Source organism: Narcine bancroftii, chromosome 11 (assembly GCF_036971445.1).
Source record: "Narcine bancroftii isolate sNarBan1 chromosome 11, sNarBan1.hap1, whole genome shotgun sequence".
In the NCBI taxonomy this organism is placed as follows: Eukaryota; Metazoa; Chordata; class Chondrichthyes; order Torpediniformes; family Narcinidae; genus Narcine; species Narcine bancroftii.
In genome coordinates this window covers 25360057-25373527 of record NC_091479.1, presented here as the reverse complement: position 1 = coordinate 25373527, position 13471 = coordinate 25360057, and the positions used below count along the sequence as shown (strand labels likewise).

The 13471-nt window shown below is 46.2% G+C and overlaps 1 protein-coding gene and 1 long non-coding RNA gene across 3 annotated transcripts in view; one reads left to right on the top strand and one right to left on the bottom strand.

Annotated features, from left to right (window-relative positions):
* Nucleotides 1-5861, bottom strand: part of LOC138745690 (equilibrative nucleobase transporter 1-like) — a 72387-nt gene extending 66526 nt beyond the window's left edge. Inside the window, exons 1-2 of one of the 2 annotated variants that reach the window (XR_011346411.1) lie at nucleotides 3769-5861; nucleotides 944-998 (exon numbers count right to left, since the gene is read on the bottom strand). The gene's annotated coding sequence lies outside the window, so the exon portion shown is untranslated. The remainder of the gene's footprint in view (nucleotides 1-943; nucleotides 999-3768) is intronic. The other variant, XR_011346410.1, reaches the window with a different exon arrangement.
* Nucleotides 1-13471, top strand: part of LOC138745692 (uncharacterized) — a 157377-nt gene that overhangs the window by 141490 nt on the left and 2416 nt on the right. The gene's annotated exons all lie outside the window — the stretch shown is intronic.

Below are 13471 nucleotides of genomic sequence, written 5' to 3'. Positions count from 1 at the left end.
AGTCCCTCAAAGCTCCCTCTGGACCAGTCCCTCAAAGCTCCCTCTGGACCAGTCCCTCAAAGCTCCCTCTGGACCAGTCCCTCAAAGCTCCCTCTGGACCAGTCCCTCAAAGCTCCCTCTGGACCAGTCCCTCAAAGCTCCCTCTGGACCAGTCCCTCAAAGCTCCCTCTGGACCAGTCCCTCAAAGCTCCCTCTGGACCAGTTCCTCAAAGCTCCCTCTGGACCAGTCCCTCAATGCTCCCTCTGGACCAGTCCCTCAAAGCTCCCTCTGGACCAGTCCCTCAAAGCTCCCTCTGGACCAGTCCCTCAAAGCTCCCTCTGGACCAGTCCCTCAAAGCTCCCTCTGGACCAGTCCCTCAAAGCTCCCTCTGGACCAGTCCCTCAAAGCTCCCTCTGGACCAGTCCCTCAAAGCTCCCTCTGGACCAGTCCCTCAAAGCTCCCTCTGGACCAGTCCCTCAAAGCTCCCTCTGGACCAGTCCCTCAAAGCTCCCTCTGGACCAGTCCCTCAAAGCTCCCTCTGGACCAGTCCCTCAAAGCTCCCTCTGGACCAGACCCTCAAAGCTCCTCCTGGTCTTTGCACTGCAGACTGGCGCACCCTGCCTCGTCAGCAATTTCGAATGCCACAATTCCGGTGCTAATACACACCCGGCACAAGAATACAAAGTTGTTTCAAGTTAAACTGTGCGTATTAGCCTTTTGCAAACCAAACCGCAGCACTGTCAGATCCTGTTTCATCCAATTCTGTGAAGTGCTGTTGAAATTCCAGTTTTGCCACTGCCTCGGGTCTGACCTGTTGATGTTGCACAAAGGCGTGGCACTTGTCAGTGTTTTAAAATGTAATATTCCAACTTCTTTCCCAGCAGCTATTCTAAATAATTAAAAAGCTCCGACACATTAGAGCTGATAAAGTTGAAACTTTACAACGACCCATCATATTCTTACCATTAATTACAGCACCGATTCTGCCGGGTCTATTTATGTCCAACTAATTTCATGGCTGAAAACAAACACAGAAGACAATGTACAAAAACGTGAAGGATGTGGCGATCAATGAAATTTTACAAATTCCATTTGACTTCAGTATGTGACAGGCAGGTGTGCCTGATGAATTATATTTGGTGCTAAATTGGAACTGCTCACAATGTTCACATTCATCGACAGCAAAGGCTATGGGCGAGAAGAACTTCTGTCAGACTGAGAGGGGTGGGAGGGCGGGGGTGGGTGCTGGCAGGTGTAAGTGGGGAATGACTGGACTAGGTAGGTCAGCGGATACCAGTTGGTAAGACAGGAGCCAATGGAAACAAAGGGTCTGTCGGGAACAATTGGGTTGGTGGATCCTGGTGGGCGGAAGAACCTGTCAGTGTGGGGGGTACTAAACAATTATGCTTTTGGCAGTGGAATGAAGGTGGCCAGAAGTGACCAGTTCAGAGATAGTGCGTGAGACGGTGGTTTGATGAGTTTTCGTGGGAGAATATGGACAGTGAAGAGAAGAGGCAGTCTATGAGGGATGTCATCAGGCATCGGCCAGATAGAGGGCAGTGTGCCAGTCCGTAACAGCACCCAGGTACCCCAGAGGACCGAGCCTCCAACTCAAATGATGCCGCTGGCCCCAATACCCCTCAGGGCCGTCGCATAATCTCATCCTGTTTTTGCCAGCCTGCAGAACCAAGCCTGTGGCACAGGTCTCCCATCTCAACCCTGACTGCCAGCGAGTCTCTGTCGCGAACTTTCACCATGTACCCCAGTGGTGCACAGGACAGGACCAAGGATGCGAACGTTCAAATCAGCCCCAACAGCCCAGGGGGCTGCGAAATATCCCCCTAACCACGGCGGCCCTATTGGACCGAGTCTCCAGGCAGGCTCTCATCCTTGAATCCTTCACTTCTTTCCCCACTCTGACTACCCCAAAACACCCCTTCATCCCTTAGATTTTTCCTGCCGTCCACCTGACCCAGTCCATCTTCCTCCCCCACGTCTTCCAACCTCTTAATCCACAATCCAGTCCCTGCCTGTTCTTTCCCATCCCTTCTGACCTGTCGCTCAGGGAGACAGAATGTTCTGTCCTCAGTGGAGGTCTCACCTTCATTCAGACCATGATGCTAAATTCTTATTCTATCGGGTCAGTTTCCATCCCTACGTTTGCAAACAGCATTCTCAGCCACTCACCGCAGAACCCTTTTGGCGACTAAAACCTTCTTCCTCTCATGAACACCTCGTTACGGGCTTCCGTCTGCTTTGGACCTCCTGTTGAGTTATCAACCGCCTTGTCTTCACTACTCTCCTCATTCAATTCAATCTCACACCCTCTGTCTATCTAAAGTAGACACTTTCCAGGTTCTAGTGTTACCAGCCCAGAGGACCCCAAAACCCAGCAGCAATAGATATTTTAATTATCTTTAAACATGAAAATAGAAACAAACTTTAACTTATCTATGATCAACTTACTTAAACTTGCTTAACCCCCTTCTAATTCTAAGTGCTGGTGTGTGTAATGTATATACAAATTCAGAAAATTTCTTTGGTTCACAGTGCAATCTCATTTTTCATTCCTCCAAGTTCACTGGTGGCAGGCAATTCTTATACTGTGCACAGAATTTAACATTCATAACGTTCACCAGGCTTTGGTGCACAAAAAATAATTTTTTACAGCTCAGGAAGGTTCTTGTTGATTTTCAGAGAGTGATATGTGTTGTTCCAGGAGATCAAAAACTGAGGTACTTCCATCAGTCACCTCAGTGTCTTGCTGAAGAAATTTGCCCCATCAAGGTTCTCCAGATGATAACGTCTTTCTTTCAGGTCACCACAGAGTTCCTTTCTGTTTCCTTATTCCAAGTGAAACATTTGACAGCCAGTCCTCTCCTCTTTCATGAACCACAAGACTGTGACCAACACACTGGAGCTTCTTGCCAGCCTTTCCTTTTTCAGTTGGCTGACACTGCTCTCTCTCTCTCTCTCACACACACCGATCCAGCCTATTTGACTCTCTCTGCTTGCAAAATCACACGACCTCCAGCAACCATTAGGAGCCAGCCTTCTCGTTCATCTGTTGCTTTTTGGTGAACAAGAACACATCAGTGACCTCTCTTCAAAGCTCTGCCAAAAATGTGTGAGAAGCCACAATGTCTCCTCTTTGAAAAAAACAATAGTTCATTCATTCCCAGAACATCAATCCAATTAACACCTACTTGCGCATTCTTCAAAGTTTCTGTAAAGTCACTGTGAACATGAAGTCTCCAGTATTTCAAATGATATTTGTTTTAAAGTGTTTGTATGTAACCTACCCTAACCTTTCCCAAATTATCTCCCAAATATATTTCTATATACTCTGTCACACTAGTATTTCCTAACTTAAAAATGTGTCATCTTCAAGTAAATGTGGGGACAATATTCCAAATTACCATCTTATTTATCCAATAAAACTTTGTTAATGCACCTTTATGTAGTTTTAATTCAATGATAAAATGGATAAACACTTTGCGTAATTTCACGTTAAGATTTTCATAATGGATGAATTATGATATTCAACTTTAAAGAGATATACAAGAAGAAAATACAATCCTTTATCCAGAAACCTTGGGGGGTCACTGGGTTCCGAATTTCGGATTTTTCTGGATTTCGGAAAGCCAGATTTAAGCCCACCCGAATTGTGCTGCCGTATCCACCCCCACTCCCTTCCAGTCACACTGCAATCTCTCCCCCCACCTCACCCACCCGACTTGCGCTGCCGGTCTCTCTCCCCCAACCTCGCCCCCCCCTCCCCAACTCACGCTGCCGTCTCTCACCCCACTTGCTGGATTTTGAAGCTTCCCAGATTTTAGATGTCCAGATAAAGGATTGTGTACCTGTAATATGAATTCAAAGAAAATTATCGTGTGCTAGTGATCCCTTCATAGTTCTGAGATGCAAACTCTTAATCTGTGTGGATATTACGATATATTAAGACATAGGCACTGTGGTAACACTAGAAACAACATTTTTCCTTTAAGAGACAGGCACAGTATTGTCTAAGAATCAAAAACACAAGGTTTTAACCTTTACATTCTGGCCCCTAATTATTATAATAGGCATTAATGACTAATATATAATAATTAATGTTACACATACACAAGTAAATATGGTAAGTATAAGATTAGAAATCAAAAGAGATAATCTTTAATCCATCATTTCCAACAATAAAATGCTCTTGTTTCCATTGGCGTCTGACATAAACGTCAAATACCTTTTTTGACAAAAACAAATTATCTCCAATTCAGCATTCGCCAACTCATCAACTGTTTGGTAACGCCTCTTTCAAGACTTTAGATTCTCTTTTTTGTTCTGATTTTAAAGCATAGTTTTAACCTAGGAATCCATGCTACTGCTTTTCTTAAACAAAACCATGAAGAATTATAGCAAATGGTCGTTCTCATTAGATATTTAAATAGTATTCAAATTCGTGTTTTGGATATGTGGTTATTCCGTTGAAAATTATTTTAACTCTTCTGGATTTTGAGGCCATTCTTCTTGAGATTGCGAAAGATATTGAGGACCGGACACCCAAGTGTTTGCTCTTTTCAGAAACGGCTTAACTTTTGATCCTCGTACAGCCATATCAGCAAGATTATCCAAAGTTTTAACACAGCTCCATTGATTAACATGCGAAACATTCTCCAACTCATTAATTTTGTTAGTCACAAAGGTACGAAACCTCATGGTTTTGATATTAAGCACTGGTGAATATCGGACCAAAACGCAGAATCTGCTATCTCCAACTGTAATTCTCTTCCTAACACGGTGTCCATTTTGCTCGCCATAGTAGCGGCAGACAATTCCATTCGAGGTACGGTGACTAATTTTCATGGAGACACTCTGGATTTTTCCATTACGAATCCACAGTGTACTCGCTCTTGGTTATTTTGAGCTTCTAAATAACTGACAGCAATAAACCACCTTGGCTTGCATCAGAAAAGTGGTGTAACTGAACAGATGTGGCAAATCCAAAGTATGTTGGTTTAAAACATCTGTTGATATCAAAATTTTCTAATATTTTAAGACTCTCAATCCAATTCATCCAATCTTCTGCAATGGAATCTGATATACTTTTACTCCATCCAAATTTTCTTCTGAACAATTCTTGCAGAACTTTCTTGCCTATTAATACGGTGGTACCAATATTCCCAAACGAGTTTACGATCAAAAGAAAATCTCTTCATGTTAAAGGCCATTCTTTCAAAACAATTTTGAGTTTGAAAACATCAGATTGAACACACCGTTGCACCACTAGAATTCTTTCGACAGGTAGAACGTCACAATCCAGGTCAAGATGTTTTATCTCCTTTGCTCTTTCTGCCTCCAACTCATCTCGACTGTTTCTAATCCATTTTGTAAGGAAGAAACCTCCTTTATTACAGATCTACTTTAACTCATGATAAAGATCTATTTGCTTCTCTTCTGAAACCACTGAAGTAAGACAATCTTCAACATAGAAAGTATTTCTGATGATGCTTCGAGCTTGAGAACTAAATTGCGCTTCATTACCTTCAACACATTCCCTAAGAGCAGGATTTCCACAACTCGATGAGGAAGTTGCTCCAAATCAACAACCTGACATTCTGTATTCAATCATATCTTTTCTGTAATCGCTATTAGGCCACCATAAATACCATAGAAAATCATGATCTTCTGATGGTAATTTCACATCACTTCAGATTTCCAGCAATTACAATAGCCTCTTTACAAAATCTTATCAGAACACCTAATAAAGTGCTGGTTAAGTCTGGAGCTTGTAAAAGTTGAGAATTAACCATATAACCACTTACAGCACAGAACAGGCCAGTTCGGCCCTACTAGTCCATGCCGTAGCAAATCCCCACCCTCCTAGTCCCACTGACCAGCACCCAGTCCATACCCCTCTAGTCCCCTCCTATCCATGTAACGATCCAGTCTTTCCTTAAATGTAACCAATGATCCCGCCTCGACCACGTCTGCCGGAAGCTCATTCCACATCCCCACCACCCTCTGCGTAAAGAAATTTCCCCTCATGTTCCCCTTATAATTTTCCCCCTTCAATCTTAAACCATGCCCTCTAGTTTGAATCTCCCCCACTCTTAATTGAAAAAGCCTATCCACATTTACTCTGTCTGTCCCTTTTAAAATCTTAAACACCTCTATCAAGTCCCCCCTCAATCTTCTACGCTCCAGAGAAAAAAGCCCCAGTCTGCACAACCTTTCCCTGTAACTCAGACCCTGAAATCCTGTCAACATTCTCGTGAACCTTCTCTGCACTCTCTTATTTTGTTTATATCTTTCCTATAATTTGGTGACCGAAACTGTACACAGTACTCCAAATTTGGCCTCACCAATGCCTTGTACAATTTCATCATAACCTCCCTACTCTTGAATTCAATACTCCGATTTATGAAGGCCAACATTGCAAATGCCTTCTTCACCACACCATCCACCTGAGTATCAGCCTTGAGGGTACTATTTACCATCACTCCCAAATCCCTTTGTTGCTCTGCACTCCTCAATTGTCTACCATTCAATGTATATGACCTATTTAAATTTGCCTTTCCAAAATGCAGCACCTCACATTTATCTGTATTAAATTCCATCAGCCATTTCTCAGCCCACACCTATAAAGCACCTTGAAATGATGCTCCACAATCCAATACAACAATTAGTTTCTCCTTTTATGGACACACATACCAATCCGTACTCATACCCAACCATCCCCATACCAACACACATACCAACTCACCCACACACTAGCACATACCCACCCACACTCAAACCCAATGGCCCCCACAGCCACACATCCACACCCACCCCCACACCAACACAAATATCCACCCACATTCATACCCACCAATCCCACACCAACCCACCCCCACATCAATACACATACCCACCAACCCCCAAACCAACACATAACCACCCACACATACTCACTGACCCCCACACCAACACACATACCCACCCATCCCCCAAACCCACACATACACACCCACCCCCCCCATAGCCACATATACACACCCATCCCCACACCAACACACATACCCACCTACAAACATACCCACCCACTCCCACATCAACACATTCCTGCACATATAAACACCCATCCCCACACCAACACACATACCCACACACCCACACATCCCTATATCAACACACATGCCCACCCACACCTACACATCCACCCACACCAAGCCCCATACCCACACTCATACCCACCCATACCCACACTCATACCCACCCATACCCACATCAACACACATACTCACCCACCCCACACCAACACACATACCCACCTACAAACATACCCACCCACTCCCACATCAACACATTCCTGCACATATAACCACCCATCCCCACACCAACACACATACCCACCCACACAGATACCCACTCAATCCCACATCAATACACATACCCACCCATCCCCACAAAAATATACATACCCACTCATAACCCATCAACACATACCCACCACCCAAACACCAACACACATACTCACTCACACTCATACCCACCCACACATCAACACACATAACCACCCCCACATCAACACATACACACCTACCCACACACATACCCACCCAGCTCCACATCAACACACATACTCACCCACCTCAACACCTACACTCATAACCAACCATCCTCACATCAACACACATACACCCAACACCACACGAATACACATACCCACCCACACTCATACAACCCAACCCACACATCAGCATATAACCACCCATCCCCACACCAGCACACATACCCACCCAAACTCACACCAACCGACCCCCACATCAACACATACTTACCCACACGTACCCACCAATCCCCACATTAACACAAATACCCAACCAACCCCAACACCAACCCACATACCCACCCAACCCACACATATTCCCACCCATCCGCACATCAACACACATACCCTCACACCAACACACAAACCCACCCACAAACATACCCACCCACTCACACATCAACACACTCCTTCACACATACCCACCCACCCCCACACCTACTCCTGCTCCTATCCTATCTTCTATATACCCGCCAACTCATATACCCACCCATTCCCACCCCAACACACATACCCACCCACACCGATAACCACCCAATCCCACACCAACACACATACCCACCCATTCCCACACCAACACACATACCCACCCATTCCCACACAAACCCACCCATTCCCACACCAACACACATACCCACCCATTCCCAACAACACACATACCCTTCCACACCGATAACCACCTAATCCCGCACCAACACACATACCCACCCATTCCCACACCAACACACATACCCACCCATTCCCACACCAACACACATACCCACCCATTCCCACACCAACACACATACCCACCCACACCGATAACCACCCATTCCCACACCAATACATATACCCACCCATTCCCACACCAACACACATAGCCACCCATACCGAAAACCACCCAATCCCACATCAATATACATAGCCACCCATTCCCACACCAACACACATACCCACCCATACCCACATCAACACACATACTCACCCACCCCTACACCAACACACAAACCCACCCACAAACATACCCACCCACTCACATCAACATACTCCTTCACACATACCCACCCATCCCCACACCTACTCCTGCTCCTATCCTATCTTCTTTATACCCGCCAACTCATATACCCACCCATTCCCACCCCAACACACATACCCACCCACACCGATAACCACCCAATCCCACACCAATACACATACCCACCCATTCCCAGACCAACACACATACCCACCCACACCGATAACCACCTAATCCCACACCAACACACATACCCACCCATTCCCACACCAACACACATACCCACCCACACCGATAACCAACCAATCCCACACCAACACACATACCCACCCATTCCCACACCAACACACATACCCACCCACACCAATAACCACCCAATCCCACACCAACACACATACCCACCCATGCTCACACCAACACACATACCCATCTACCCCCACACACACTCATACCAACCGACCATCACATCAACTCATACCCATCCACCCCCACATCAACACACATACCCATCCACTCCCATATCCAGACATACCCACCCACCCATCCCCACATCAACACACATACCCACCCACACCCACACACATACCCACATATCCCCACATACCCAACCACCCCAACACCAACATTCATACCCACCCACCCTCAACACCAACACACATATCTACACACACATATGCACCCACCCCAACACCAACACATACCCACCACATGGATACCCACCCATTCCCTTATAAACCGACATACCCACCAACCCCCACACCAACACATACCCACCAACACCCACAACACATACCCACTCATCCCCACATCAACACATACCCACGCACCCTCACTCCAACCCTCATACCCACCCACCTTCAAACCAACAGACATAGCCACCTACACACACCAACACATACCCACCCACACATATACCCACCATCCCCACACACATACCCACCCAACCTCCACATCCACACTCATACCCAACCATCCGCATATCAACAGATACCCACCGGGAAGAGTCACGTGATGGAGTAGTGGCCAGTCGGGGAACTCCAGCCCTCTCCAGAAAAGTAAAATAAAGACAGTGAAAAAATGAAGGCACAAACACAAAAACCAAAATAAAGTCAAAATAAAGGTGTGGAGAAAATGGCAGCGAAAAAAGAAAAGCCAAAAGCAACGGGAAGAAGAAGAAAGGACGTCGGAAGAAGAAGGTGAAGGCCTTACCTGTCCGAGGAGGCCCACCGCAGAGAGAGAAGCCCGCTCCCTAAGGTCAGTTGAAGCCCCGAACTCGGGACTACAAAAATGGCTCACGGATCCAAACAAAAGTGCGCAACCGCGCAAGACAAAAATAATACTGACGGGAGGGGGGACCAGCTGAGGAGTCGATCTCCACAGCTGAAATTGACAGCCACAACAAAGCAGCAAAAGGAAAACACAGAAAATAACGAGAGCAAGAAAGAAGAGAGTAAAAAGAAATCAAAGAAACAACAGATGACCAACCCAGAGGAAGAAGACCAGCAGCAAGACACTTCTAATAAAATAAGAAGACCAAAAATACCCAACAAAATAAAACAAACAACCCAACAAGAAAACCAGAAGAGACAGAGGTAAAGGACACAGATCCCGGAATGGACTCAGAAGAAGAGGAAGAACACAGAGAAATGGAAGATGAAGGGAAGGGCAAGTACATGGATATATTTTTTTTAAAGAATATATGGAAACAGTAAAAGAATGGCAGTCACATATAACACGATCTTGGGAAGGCGATGGTCCTCCATTCTGGAGACATGACCTACCCAGCGCAGTTGGATCTTCAGCAGCGTAGATTCGATGCTGTCGGCCTCTGCCATCTCGAGTACTTTGATGTTAGGGATGAAGTCGCTCCAATGAATGTTGAGGATGGAGCGGAGACAACGCTGGTGGAAGCGTTCTAGGAGCCGTAGGTGATGCCGGTAGAGGACCCAAGATTCGGAGCCAAACAGGAATGTGGGCATGACAATGGCTCTGTATACGCTAATCTTTGTGAGGTTTTTCAGTTGGTTGTTTTTCCAGACTCTTTTGTGTAGTCTTCCAAAGGCGCTATTTGCCTTGGCGAGTCTGTTGTCTATCTCATTGTCGATCCTTGCATCTGATGAAATGGTGCAGCCGAGATAGGTAAACTGGTTGACCGTTTTGAGTTTTGTGTGCCCGATGGAGATGTGGGGAGGGGGGGGGCTGGTAGTCATGGTGGGGAGCTGGCTGATGGAGGACCTCAGTTTTCTTCAGGCTGACTTCCAAGCCATTTTGGCAGTTTCCACAAAACAGGACGTCAAGCGCTGAAGAGCTGGCTCTGAATGGGCAACACCCATCCAACCCCACACCAAAACACATACCCACCCACCCCAACACAATCCCACCCTCACACATACTCACCATCCCCACATCAACACACATACCCACCCTCCCCCACACCAACTCATATACCCAACCACCCACCCCCAGACGAACACATAACCAACCACATCATGCCCACCCATATCCACACCAAGACATACTGTTACAGAGTTCTGTGTTGTGTGGTTTTATGTTAAAAAGTGAGTTTGCCTTAGAGAGCCAAGGAGAAGATGGAGTGCTGAGAGAGTGCGAGATGGACTGAGCATATGCAGATGATCTAAAAATTTCTGGAGTTGAACGATAAACCACCACTGGGTGGTGCTGTGGAGTGGAAGGAGGCCCAGAGCAGGAGTAATGGTCAGGAGAACCGTTTAGAATGTTGGGCATTTTAAAAGGGATGAACATTCCGAAGGCAGCCAGAAGGATCCAGACCAGGTCATTGTGCCTCACTCTGCAGCAACACAAGACAACTTCAAATTTTGTTCATGTTTTCTCTCTCTCTCTCTACGATCTTTTGGCTTCAGTTTACCAAACAAACTGAATTTTGTTTATGATCTTTGCTTCAGTTGAGATCGAAGTTTTGTGTCTAAGTTTTTCTGTGGGTTGGTTGGAAATATAACTTAGACTTTAATTACATGTTATATTTATGCGGGGAATTTATTAGTTTTACACTGTTATCGAGATTTGCATAGTAACCAGTGGGCATTGTTATAAAAGGGGGGATTTTGAATTAAAGTTTGAAGGTGAATTTTTATTAATACAGTAATTGTTCATCTTTACCCCTGTGTTGGTTTGATTTTGTAACAATCCCCACACATCTCCACACCAACTCACATACCGACCCACCCCCACACCAACACATACCCATCCACACATACCCACCTCCACACCCATCCACCCCCACACCAAAACACATACCCACCCACCTCAACATACAATCCTGCCCTTATACTCACCCATCCCCACATCAACACACATACCCACTCACCCCCACCAACACACATACATACACACACCCATCCCCATACACCCAACCACACTCATACCCACCCATCCTCACATCAACCCATCCCCATACCCACACATATCCACCCACCCCACTCACCTACACTCATACCCACCCACCCCCACACCAACCCACCCTCTCATACTCACCCATCCCCACCCACACACTCTCATCCATCCCCACATCAACACACATACCCACCCACTCATACCCACCCACTCATACCCACCCCCACACCAACACACATACCCACTCACATGCCCTCACACCCACCCTTCCCTATCCCCGCACCAACACACATGCTCAAGTACGTAACTTACTTTCCAGTAGTGACCCCACAAGTACAGTTGGCCAACACAATGACAGCGCTAGCAAGGCAGGATGGAATCTGGTGCTGTCTCCGAGGTTGGGACCAGGCCCTTCGGCGGACAATGTTGTGCCGACCTACACATACCTACCAAAATATGCGTGCAATCTCATGCAATCTCCGGTTTCCTCCCACCCTCCAAAAACACACAAGGTTTATTGCTGACCTGATGACTTCGGGCAGCATGCTATCGTGCTGTAGTTAAAATGTAAAAACATCAGGCGATTGGAACAGCAGGATACGCTTTACTTCTGTTCTGCAGCAGTGCAGTAATGGACGATTGCATAAATGCACCTCATCTGCTTCCCTCTACCAGCCAGCTCGACCACTTTCAACTCTGGCTTGGTGTCGGTCCAACACGGTCTCTATTCTAGTCGACACGCTGTCAGGAACCTCCCGTGTATACCAAGTGATGTCAGAATTGGGTAGCTAACGTATCTCGTCTCTAGAAGCCATTTTCAGGTGGAATAGCTAGTAGAATGCAGTTCTGGAGCTGGCTGCGGGTAGTGTGCGAAGCGACATTCAGGTGGCAGCGCTGAACCCACTGTTCTGGCACCTGAAAGGTCCGCAGCGGGGAGAGGCGCCATGGAGCAAATGCCGGCTCCTGTCAGCTGTGGCCGTAGTCCCGCCTGCTTTCAGGTGCCCAGGGGGAGCGCTTGGAAGTGGAGAACGCACCTACCAGAGGAGGGTTGAGTAAGTCCAAGTTCTCCGCTTTCAGGTGGCCTCCCAATAGCCGCATTCGGGTATTTTAGGCGGCTTTACGTTGGGGTATTCTGGCCACCTGAAAATGCAATCATTCTGGCACAGTAAGTCAGCCACAATCAACACATCAGGTTAGTGCCGGAAATATTTAAAATCTAACAATTAAATCAAATCCCTGCGGACTTCACCAACTAATTCTGAAACGGTATTCGGCAACAACACTCATTTGCACAACTGCTCCTTTTATACATACACCATCTAAACACCTTGGGAGGAAAACAATATCTCAAATACATTAGTTTTATTTTTACCTTGACTATTCAAATTAAAACCATAAAAAAAACATTCAAATATGCAACACGAACATAGACATTAAAGGAATGTGTTATCCTTTTCATTAGCCAAATCTTCCCCGTCCCTCCTTGTCCTATTTAGCATAATCTCACAAGTAATTTATTCTGTGGTCACGCCAGTAG